The sequence below is a fragment of the Hyla sarda genome, chromosome 4 (genome assembly GCF_029499605.1).
Source record: "Hyla sarda isolate aHylSar1 chromosome 4, aHylSar1.hap1, whole genome shotgun sequence".
NCBI lineage: Eukaryota > Metazoa > Chordata > Amphibia > Anura > Hylidae > Hyla > Hyla sarda.
In genome coordinates, this window is record NC_079192.1 from 118,264,029 (window position 1) to 118,276,046 (window position 12,018).

General features: G+C 45.3%; 1 long non-coding RNA gene across 1 annotated transcript in view; it reads left to right on the plus strand.

Annotated features, from left to right (window-relative positions):
* Positions 1–9,188: 9,188 nt before the first annotated feature.
* Positions 9,189–12,018, plus strand: part of LOC130368359 (uncharacterized) — a 98,240-nt gene continuing 95,410 nt past the window's right edge. Inside the window, exon 1 of the long non-coding RNA XR_008892430.1 lies at positions 9,189–9,854. This is a non-coding gene — a long non-coding RNA (uncharacterized LOC130368359). The remainder of the gene's footprint in view (positions 9,855–12,018) is intronic.

Here is a 12,018-nt window from a genome sequence, read left to right on the forward strand (position 1 = left end):
AAGTCTCAAGGGCCTAGATACTGTGAAAGGCCAGGTAAAAGTACTTACCGGCTGGTGTTGTACACAAATACTTTTTAAGCGTACTGGAGCGCATTGTCTTCCCCGCATAAGTGCATAAAACATATGTACATCTAAGTGGTGTACTATTTTGTTCCTGTTAATGTCTCAAGGGCCCACACAATGTGAAAGGCCAGACAAAAGTATACACCGGCTGGAGTTGTACACAAATACTTTTTGTCACCCTTCATAAGTGCATACCACACACATACATCTAAGTGTTGTAATATTTTGTTTCTGTTAAAGTCTCAAGGGCCTAGATATTATGAAAGGCCAGGCAAAAGTACTTACCGGCTGGTGTTGTACACAAATACTTTTGTAAGCGTATTGGAGCGCATTGTCCTCCCATGATAAGTGCATACCACATATGTACATCTAAGTGGCCTACTATTTTGTTCCTGTTAAAGTCTCAAGGGCCTAGATATTGTGAAAGGCCAGGCAAAAGTACTCACCGGCTGGTGTTGTACGCAAATACTTTTTTAAGCGTAATGGAGAGTATTGTACTCCCCTCATATGTCAGGCAGAGAAGTGCCAGGACATGCACAGAGGAGTGGCAGAGGCCTAAATTCATCAGGCAGAGGTCGCAGCAGACTAGAGGCAAGTGGCAGCAGCAGTCGCTGCTCCCGGTATCAGCTAGCGGTCGTTTCTCGACCAGCAATCAATCTGCCGTCATCGATTGGTTAACATGATCCTCCCCTTCATCACAAGAGACATCTGACACCCTCAGTCAACAGTCGGTGGGTTCCTCAGACACAACCCTCAGTTGGCATGGCCTGGGAGCAGTCCCTGTCCTCCCACTGCCTCTGTCCTATACTGTTCCCTCCCCCACAGAAGTATCTTATGCTGTGAGTTCAGCTCCTCTTTTAGTGAGGACGATCTAGAGGACAGTCAGCAGCTACTGCCCAGCCAAGAAGTGGAGGAGACATCTGCCACTTCCTCCGCTAGGCGAGCAAGTAGTGATGAGGAGAATGGAGAGGGAGGTGGTGTTGCAAACGTTCCGGCTCCTGAAGCAGACACTGTTGAGGAACCTGAGGAGAACATCAGCGACATGCAGACACAACTTGATGATGATGATGATGAAGCTGATCGTACTTGGGAGCCGGATGCAGAAGAGGCTTCATTATCATAAGGAGAAGAGAGTTGCAGGTTTCCCGTGAGGCAGCAGCTGAGCCAGCAAGGTGGTAGCATGGTTGCCAGTCAGCATGGTGGAAGAAGTGGAAAGTCTGGAGCCAATCGTGCCCGGGGTAGACCACCTGCTTTGCGGCAGCCTACCTTCCTGGCAGGTAGGGAAACAGGGGTTCCTGGAGTTGGAAGCAGTAGCAGTCAATCAGTGCAGACTGTTGGTGGGAAAATCAGCTAGTTGGCAGTGTGGCAGTTTTTCATCAAGCATCTGGAGAAGGTTAACATAGCCACATGCAAGATGTGTCGGCAGAAGGTGAAGCGTAACCAGGGTCCCAATGTTGCCACCATAGCCCTGCGTCAACATATGCAGCATCACAATAAAGCAGCCTGGGAGAACCATGGCTCCGATGTGGTGGTCCAGCCTGCAGCATCAACCAATGGCATGCTGCTCCCTGTTTCAGCCAGCTAAGGCTCCACCACCTCAGCTGAAGGGAGCTGTGTGTCATACCCATCTTCTGTCACTCCAGATGCTCCTGCTCCTCATACTTCAAGTCAGTCATTCCGCCAGTAATCCATCGAGGAAACCATGTCCAAGAGACAACAGTATGCGCCCATTCATCCAACGGTGCAGAAGCTGAATGTGCTCCTGTCTAAGTTGCTGATGCTGCATTCCCTTCCTTTTCAAGAAGTGGACTCTGCACCTTTCAGAGAACTGATGGCTTGTGCCGAGCCGGGGTGGAGAGTCCCAAGCCGTCATTTCTTTGCGAAGAAGGCAGTACCAGCCCTGCACAATTTTGTGGAACAGAAGGTGGGCCAGTCCTTGAGCCTGTCGGTGTGTATCAAAGTGCACGGCAGTGCCAATATGTGGAGCTGTAACTTACAGTCAGGGACAATACATGTCCTTTACGGCCCACTGGGTAAATGTGGTTCCTGCACAGCCACAACAGCAACTTGGACAGGTCACACACGGCGGTGTCACACTGTTCTTAACATGGTTTGCCAGGGGAGGAACTGCTAAAAGTAATTCATAAAGAAATCGAATAATGGCTTACTCCAGAAAAACTGGAAATGGGAACCATGGTGACCAACAACGGGAAGAACATCTTGTCTGCGCTGCGACAAGGAAGCATGAGCCATTTGCCCTGCATGGCACGTGTTCAATTTGTTTGTCAAGCAATTCCGGAAGTGTTCCCCCCATCTGCAAGACATCCTAACAATGGGAAGGAAACTTTGCATGCACTTCAGCCACTCATACACCGCAAAGCACACCCTCCCCCTACATAGTCTGATTTGCAACGTTTCCACACGTTGGAATTCCACCCTCGATATGTTGGACCGACTATACAAACAGAGAAAAGCCATCACCAATTTTTTGATGATCCAAGCAGATAGGGGGCCTCCCCTGTGTAACTTCAATGTCTACCAGTGGCAGCTCATACATGACACTTGCCGTTTGCTCAGTTCCTTTAAGGGAAGCCACAGTATTAGTCAGTCGCCAGGATTACAGGATGAACAATGTAATTCCACTGCTTCAGTTGCTACAACACGTGTTGGAAACAATGGCTGGTCAGGGCAATGGAGACATAGTGCCTACATCTCACGGCCACGTGAGCCCTGTGTGGGCTTAACTGGAGGAGGAGGAGGAGAAGGGGGAGGGGCACAGTGGAGCACGGTTGGGGTGGCAGGAGCTGTTCCAGCTCCATCAGAAGTCTGACTCTACAGTTGCTGATGAGTAGCTTTCGTCATAGTGAAGCAACTCATCAGCAGCAGGTACACCTGGAGCAGGACCTGAACCAGCAGGTGGTGGCACACCTTGACATGACCATGCCAACACACCTTGAAGGCTCGCTGGACAGAGTAGATTGACCATGGTGCCACACCAACACTTAGCAAATATAGATAGTGAAAAACATGTTTAAGGTGCTGCTCCCCAGTTACAAACATTCCTCACCATCAGACCACAAGTAAGTATTGAGGATATGCATTAGCTAACTATATGATAAAATATACCGTATGTACTCAAATTATTTTTTTTAATCAAACAAAAGGAAAGGTGTACATGTCGCACTGTCATATAGAGAGCGGGTGTCCCCCCAAAAACAAGGTTCCCACGCGTTCCGTCACTATCTGTGACTTTCTCAGGGGCACATGACAGAACGCATGGGGACCTTGTTTTGGGGGGGGACACCTGCTCTCTATACGTCAGTGTGACGTATACTTCACTTTCTCTCTGGATTGTATAACTTTTTTATATACTTGCTTACTATTGCATAACTTATAGCTGCTATTTGTACATTGCTCTGTATTATGTCTATATGGATATTTACCAGGTTTACTGACTGTGCACTTTAATAGGCACATACTTCTAGTTTTCTTCTAGACTGCTAGTTTTCTATTATTCCATGCATGTTTTGCACTCTGTATAGGGGCTGTTTGTCTTGAGAGAAACTGTACACTATGTATAGGGATTAAGATGGGTGTCCCTTGGGGGGGGGGGGGGGTTGTTTGGGGTCCCTCTCCATGGCTGAGGGTGGTCAATGTTTCTAATGGACCCCCCTCTTTTTTAGTGTTTTTAATTGTTTAGGGCTATGTTTTTTTTATCTAATAAAAATTATTTGGATTACAATTGGTGTGCTACCTCCTTTTGCCTTGTTATTTTCCTTGGTTGGTTTGTACTCGCCTTAAAAAGGGCGGCCCCACACAGGAACAGATCCCTATTTTCACCTAAAACCCCTGGGAAATGGCAGAGTTTGTAGGTGGATACAGGGAGCGGTTCCTGTGTGGGGCCGCCCTTTTTAGGCCGAGCAAAACACTTGCCAGGAAGGGAATTAATAATGCGAGAGTAGGGCCTTACAGGGGAAGTGTTTACCCCCACCGGTTACAATGGACCATAAGTTGTTCCCTTCCACCTTTTAGAGGTCTTTGCATCACATCAATATTTGGTGGTTTAGGTGGCACATGATGTTTTTTGCACACCTTTCCTTTTGTTTGATTTAAAAAAAAAATTGGGCCCAGATATTTAATCCTAAGCATATTATTAAAAGTCAAGTTTTACATAATGCATATCCTATATATTTACTTGAGCACACTCACACTTTTACAAAAGAGACCATTTTCTTCTGCCTACCGGCCTCAGTCAGTATATGCCTCCTCATGCTGCCACAAACTCCAGGTTGTGTCATTCAGCCACTATATGCTGCCATCAACTCCACGCTGTGTCATTCAACCACTATATGGTCTTCTCATGCTTCTGCCACCTCTAGGCTGTGTCATTCAGCCACTATATGTTCCCCTCATGCTGCCGCCACCTCCACGCTGTGTCATTCAGCCACTATATGGTCTCCTCATGCTTTTGCCACCTCCAGGCTGTGTCATTCAGCCACTATATGTTCTCCTCATGCTGCTGCCACCTCCACGCTGTGTCATTCAGCAACTATATGGTCTCTCATGCTTCCGCCACCTCCAGGCTGTGTCATTCAGCCACTATATGTTTTCCTGATGCTGCCGCCAACTCCACGCTGTGTCATTCAGCCACTGTATGGTCTCCTCATGCTGCTGCCGCCTCCACGCTGTGTCATTCAGCCACTATATGGTCTCCTCATGCTTCCGCCACCTCTAGGCTGTGTCATTCAGCCACTATATGGTCTCATTATACTTCAGCCACCTCCATTCTGTGTCATTTAGCCTCTACATGTTCTCCTCATGCTTCCGCCACCTCCACGCTGTGTCATTCAGCTACTATATGGTCTCCTCATGCTTCCGCCACCTCCACGCTGTGTCAATCAGCCACTATATGTTCTCCTGATGCTGCCGCCAACTCCACGTTGTGTCATTCAGCCACTATATGGTCTCCTGATGCTGCCGCCAACTCCACGCTGTGTCATTCAGCCACTATATGGTCTCCTCATGCTGCTGCCGCCTCCACGCTGTGTCATTCAGCCACTATATGGTCTCCTCATGCTTCCGCCAACTCCACGCTGTGTCATTCAGCCACTGTATGGTCTCCTCATGCTGCTGCCGCCTCCACGCTGTGTCATTCAGCCACTATATGGTCTCCTCATGCTTCCGCCACCTCTAGGCTGTGTCATTCAGCCACTATATGGTCTCATTATACTTCAGCCACCTCCATTCTGTGTCATTTAGCCTCTACATGTTCTCCTCATGCTTCCGCCACCTCCACGCTGTGTCATTCAGCTACTATATGGTCTCCTCATGCTTCCGCCACCTCCACGCTGTGTCAATCAGCCACTATATGTTCTCCTGATGCTGCCGCCAACTCCACGTTGTGTCATTCAGCCACTATATGGTCTCCTGATGCTGCCGCCAACTCCACGCTGTGTCATTCAGCCACTATATGGTCTCCTCATGCTGCTGCCGCCTCCACGCTGTGTCATTCAGCCACTATATGGTCTCCTCATGCTTCCGCCACCTCCAGGCTGTGTCATTCAGCCACTATATGGTCTCCTTATACTTCAGCCACCTCCATTCTGTGTCATTTAGCCTCTACATGTTCTCCTCATGCTTCCGCCACCTCCACGCTGTATCATTCAGCTACTATATGGTCTCCTCATGCTTCCGCCACCTCCAGGCTGTGTCAATCAGCCACTATATGTTCTCCTGATGCTGCCGCCAACTCCACGCTGTGTCATTCAGCCACTATATGGTCTCCTCATGCTGCTGCCGCCTCCACGTTGTGTCATTCAGCCACTATATGGTCTCCTCATGCTGCTGCCGCCTCCACGCTGTGTCATTCAGCCACTATATGGTCTCCTTAAACTTCGGCCACCTCCACGCTGTGTCATTTAGCCTCTACATCTTCTCCTCATGCTTCCGCCACCTCCACGCTTTGTCATTCAGCCACTATATGGTCTCCTCGTGCTGCCGCAAACTTCAGGCTGTGATATTCAGTCACTATATGTTCTCCTCCTGCTGCCGCTACCTCCACGCTGTGTCATTCAGCCACTATATGGTCTCCTCATGCTTCCGCCACCTCTAGGCTGTGTCTTTCAGACAATATACGTTTTCCTCATGCTGCCACCTCCACACAGTGTCATTCAGCCACTATATGGTCTCCTCATGCTGCCGCCACCTCCACGCTGTCTCATTCAGCCATTATATGGTCTCTCCATGCTTCCACCACCTCCAGGATGTGACATTCAGCCACTATACTGTCTCCTTGTGCTTTGGCCACCTCCAGTCTGTATCATTCAGCCTCTATATGTTCTCCTCATGCTTCTGCCACTTCAACGCTGTGCCACTCAGTCACTATATGGTCTTCTCATGCTGCCACAAACTCCAGGCTGTGTCATTCAGCCACTATATGCTGCCGTCAACTCCAGGCTGTGTCATTCAGCCACTATATGTTTTCCTCATGCTGCCGCCACCACCACACTGTGTCATTCAGCCACTATATGGTCTTCATGCTTCCGCCACCTCCAGGCTGTGTCATTCAGCCACTATACATTCTCCTCATGCTGCTGCCACCTCCACGCTTTGTCATTCAGCCACTATATGGTCTCCTCATGCTTCCGCCTTCTCCAGGCTTTGTCATTCAGCCACTATATGGTCTCCTCATACTGCCGCAAACTCCAGGACGTGTCATTCAGCCACTATATGGTCTCCTCATGCTGTCATAATCCTCAGGCTGTGTCATTCAGCCACTATATATTTTCCTCCTACTGCCGCTACCTCTGCGCTGTGTCATTCAGCCACTATATGGTCTCCTCATGCTGCCGCCACCTCCACGCTTTGTCATTCAGCCACTATATGTTCTCCTCATGCTGTTGCCACCTCCACGCTGTGTCATTCAGCCACTATATAGTCTCCTCATGCTGCCGCAAACTCCAGGCTGTGTCATTTAGCCACTATATTGTCTTCTCATTTTGCCGCCACCTCCACGCTCTTTCATTCAGACACTATATCGTGCCACCAATTCCAGGCTGTGTCATTCAGCCACTATATGGTCTACTCATGCTGCTGCCACCTCCACACTTTGTCATTCAGACAATATATGTTCTCCTCATGCTGCCCCCACCTCCACGCTGTGTCATTCAGCCACTATATGGTCTCCTAATGCTGCCGCAAACTCCAGGCTGTGTCATTCAGCCACTATATGCTGCCGCAAACTCCAGGCTGTGTCATTCAGCCACTATATGGTCTACTCATGCTGCTGCCACCTCCACCCTTTGTCATTCAGACAATATATGTTCTCCTCATGCTGCCCCCACCTCCACGCTGTGTCATTCAGCCACTATATGGTCTCATCATGCTGCCGCAAACTCCAGGCTGTGCCATTCAGCCACTATATGCTGCCGCAAACTCCAGGCTGTGTCATTCAGCCACTATATGGTCTCCTCATGCTTCCGCAAACTCCAGGCTGTGTCATTCAGCCACTACATGCTGCCGCAAACTCCAGGCTGTGTCATTCAGCCACTATATGCTGCCGCAAACTCCAGGCTGTGTCATTCAGCCACTATATGGTCTTGTCACTTTGCCGCCACCTCCACACTGTTTCATTCAGACACTATATCGTGCCGCCAATTACAGGATGTGTCATTCAGCCACAATATGGTCTCCTCTTGCTGCCACCACCTCCACACTGTGTCATTCAGGCACTGTATGGTCTCCTCATGCTGCCGCCAACTCCAGACTTTGTCATTCAGCCACTATATGGTTTCCTCATGCTGCCGCCACCTCCACGCTGTGTCATTCAGCCACAATATGTTGTCCTCATGCTGCAGCCACCTCCACACTGTGTCATTCACCATCTATATGTTCTCCTCTTGCTGCCACAAACTCCAGGCTGTGTCATTCAGCCACCATGTGGTATCCTCATGCTGCTGCCAACTCCAGGCAGTGTCATTCAGCCACTATATGGTCTCCTCATTCTGCCGCCACCTCCATGCTGTGTCATTCAGCCACTATACGTTCTCCTCATGCTGCGGCATACTCCAGGCTGTGTCATTCAGCAACTATATGCTGCCGCCAACTCCAGGCTGTGTCATTCAGCCACTATATGGTCTCCTCATGCTGCTGCCAACTCCAGACTGTCATTCAGCCACTCTGTGGTCTTCTCATGCTGCTGCCAACTCCACGCTGTGTCATTCAGACACTCTATGTTCTCCTCATGCTGCCGCCATGCTGTGCCATTCAGCCACTATATGGTCTCCTCATGCTTTCCCCACCTCCAGGCTGTGTCATTTAGCCACTATATGATCTCCTCATGCTGCCACCACCTCCACGCTGTGTCATTCAGCCACTATATGGTCTCCTCATGCTGCTGCATACTCCAGGCTGTGTCATTGTGCCACTCTGTGACAGTAATTCTATTAGTGACGCCTCTGATCTCCATTTCATACTGAATAACAGTATTATTTCACGAACCCAGCACACACCCTATGCGTGTTAAGGAAAGGCAAAGTGTTCTAAACCCCTATTGAGGCTCTCTGTAGGCCAGAATTAGCAGTATTTAATAGTGATTCATCACAAATAAATTGGGACCGAACCTAACTTTTTTGGGAAAATTCGGTGAAGCGGCCATATCAAATTTTTCAAAAATTTGCTCATCTCTTATTACAACAGACACAAATGCCTCTCAGTAAGTTCCGTGTCTATTGTAGCTTTGTGCTCTCTTTCAAGCCATCGTTTTATCAGTGTGCAGTTGTTTGTGTAGTTAGGCGTGTCTATTTCTCTGTTATATATATATATATATATATATATATATATATATATATATATATTGCTTAAGGAGCTACAAGAAGGTATTTTTCACATGTTGGCTTCCTGTAAAGGAACTTTCCATGAATGATAAATCACCAGAATAAGCCAGTGTCATAGATCAAGGGGATCGTAAAATGACAATTCTGAGATAATAAATACATTCTCTGCTTTCCTATTGTGGATAATGCAATTTTGAAGGAGGGATTTGCATCATGCTCAGTACTTGCTGCAGCCCACATAATGCCGTTAAACATACAGAAGGAAGTGCATAGGATTAAAGCACAGATGAAGAAGAGGGGAACAGCTGAGTGGCATGCAAACATAAATTGCAGTTAACACAGCTGGTGCCAACCTATGCCACCCTTAAATGACTTCCTCTCCTGTTGCAAATGAAGCTTGGCAATAGTGCTAATTGCAGTAGATTTACACTGTTTCCCTGCAATGTGGGAGGCAAAGGCAAAGCTGCTTAGCAGCATCCTGATGGATATACGCTGACATTTGCAGTCTGTTGCCATGGTCGCCCTGGGACTTTTGTTTTGAAAAGGGATTTTTTTTTTCATGCTTCTATCAGATGACGTCATGGATGTCCATGGATGTGACAGGCCACCTTTTGGTTGGAGGTTTAAAGAGACAGCCTCCAGCTGCAACACTAGCCCTGGCTATTGTCTGAGATGCTGATATAAAGATGGGGGATAATTCTTTTCCCTAGCTCAATTCCAAAGAAGCTTCTCACTTAGCACTACCTTCAGGAACAGCAATGTAAGTTAGCATGCTAGAACTGCCTGAGTAAAGAAGCACATTCCTTCCACACCTCCTCTTTATTAGAGAGTATCGAGTGAAATCCTCTTTTCTTAAAGAAACACAAAGCAGCCAATAGAGCAAGATCACTGCTGGGAAGAGTACGGAAGTCGTGTGAAAACTTTAAAGAAGGACACATACGGCTATAAAAGAAAGAGGTAAGCCACATGATCAGATGGTGGTCTTTTAGAACTGAAGCAAACATAGAAGCTAATAGTTATTTGTACTATCATAATAATAAATAGATAGATAGATACATTTATGAGACAAGAAAGAAAGTTAGTTTGTAAATCCTCTAATTTATACTTTAATATATACTGTATCCAACAGTTATACTGTACATAACACTTATATTCATCCCTTTTTTTATTATTATTATAACCTAATACTTATTTATCGCTTTACTATTATACTGTACCTAACACTTATATTTTTACCTTTAGTTTTGTACTATACCTAAGACAGGTATTAGACATTTACACTGTTAAAGTTGTGTTAGTATATAGAACATGTGCTCTGCATTATAAAGCACACACCCTGCAATGTGCAACAGTTGTGCATCACTGAGTGCAAAGTTTTGGCCATAAATTCAATTGGTTGACCATGTGTAACTGTATAAAATGCAGTGAGAGGGATATCTACAGTTAGAGATGGTGTGTTCATTAAATCCAAGTGCAAAATCATATTGCCTATAAAGATGAAGCAGTGCTGACTTTATCACGTGCAGCAAAGACGGGTTTGTTATCTTGTAAACTATATTTTCAGCTTTCCTTGTAAGCCCTTTGATATAAAGTGAAGCTAAAGCTGGAGTTTTTGCTTAGCATCTCAGGAAACAATGTGTAGGCTGTTCCAGGACTTGTGTTATTCATTTCAGTTGTGCATTACCAAAATGTGTATTAATAGAAAATAAACAGATCAGAATGCTTGGATGATAATAAGATTTAGAAAATCCTTATTTCATTATTGTATTGTAATGTAATATTACCGGACTGTGTGGATTTCTGGATCTCCTCCAAGAATCCCTGCTGCAAAATTACATTATATATCAATTACATTGACTTGTGACAAAGTATATGCATTTGTCATATTACCCATGCACACAACATCATATAGAGAACAGCAGGTTTACATTCTAGACACATCAGTATTTAGAAAGCATGCAGGCAGTAAAAGATAGGTGGCTTTAGAGGGGTACATATACTTAGTAAATTGGGGGTATCATTTCAACAAAACCTATGTAACATATCTATCTAAATAGTTTGAAATAATTAATTGTTCATTGTGACAATTGTTCTTTTTTGTCTTCTATCTATCTAGCTGTAAATAACTGATATATATATATATATATATATATATATATATATATATATATATATATATGGGATGGTGTGTTTCCATAGTGCAAATTCATCTGTTGAATAGATAGAGCTTTCTGTTGACAAACGGTGAACTTTTCATCTTTCTGCTATCTCTCCAGCAATGTATTGTAGTTAATAATTGATCAGCTAGATTAGCCTGGCTTTGTATTGTTGGGTTGAATGGTAACCAGAGATTTTCATTACGGGACTGACAGCACCACCCTAATTAATACACATTCACTTCAATTCACATAAACTAATCTACACAGCCTCCCTAGCAGATTGCTCTTCACTCCTGCTGTACTCAGGGGTCTCCTGTTATCCTGTTGTGCTCCTATATATTCATTTATAAGGATTGCTCAACACAATAAAGTTCTACACGTGTCAGTGCATTATTTTCCTAACACGTTGCATTAGTTTATCTCTCTCTTTTTTTTTTTTTTCTATCTCCTTCTGGTAAGAATCCTAGATATGCCAATGTAAGCCCATTCAGCACCACTCCTTTGGACAGCGGTTACAAACTGAGCCTCATATACATTTGTTTTAATCAGTTTCAACAGGCCAAGGTTTATCTTAAAGAAGGGAATATATTATATACTGTATTTAGTCTATACATGACTACTCTATTTATATGTTATTCTAATGAATTGATTCTTCATTAGTGCTCCATATACAGCTATATTAGAGAGAATAGGGACCTATAGATGGATTGAGAGAAAAGGTTTGGTTCATTTTTTTGGAAGTGTGTGTTATGAATACTTTAAATAGATGTGATGAACAGTACACAATTTCATCTAATCTATGTCTCAGGATTCAATATGGTGTCTATAGAAAGTCATGTTTTATGGTTTTGTTAAAGAAGAGTTAGAGTTTTTAACAGATGATCTTTTATACATATGAATATTGGAATTATTACACAATGTATATAGTAACAATGTATAAAGTGAACTACATCAACTGCGTT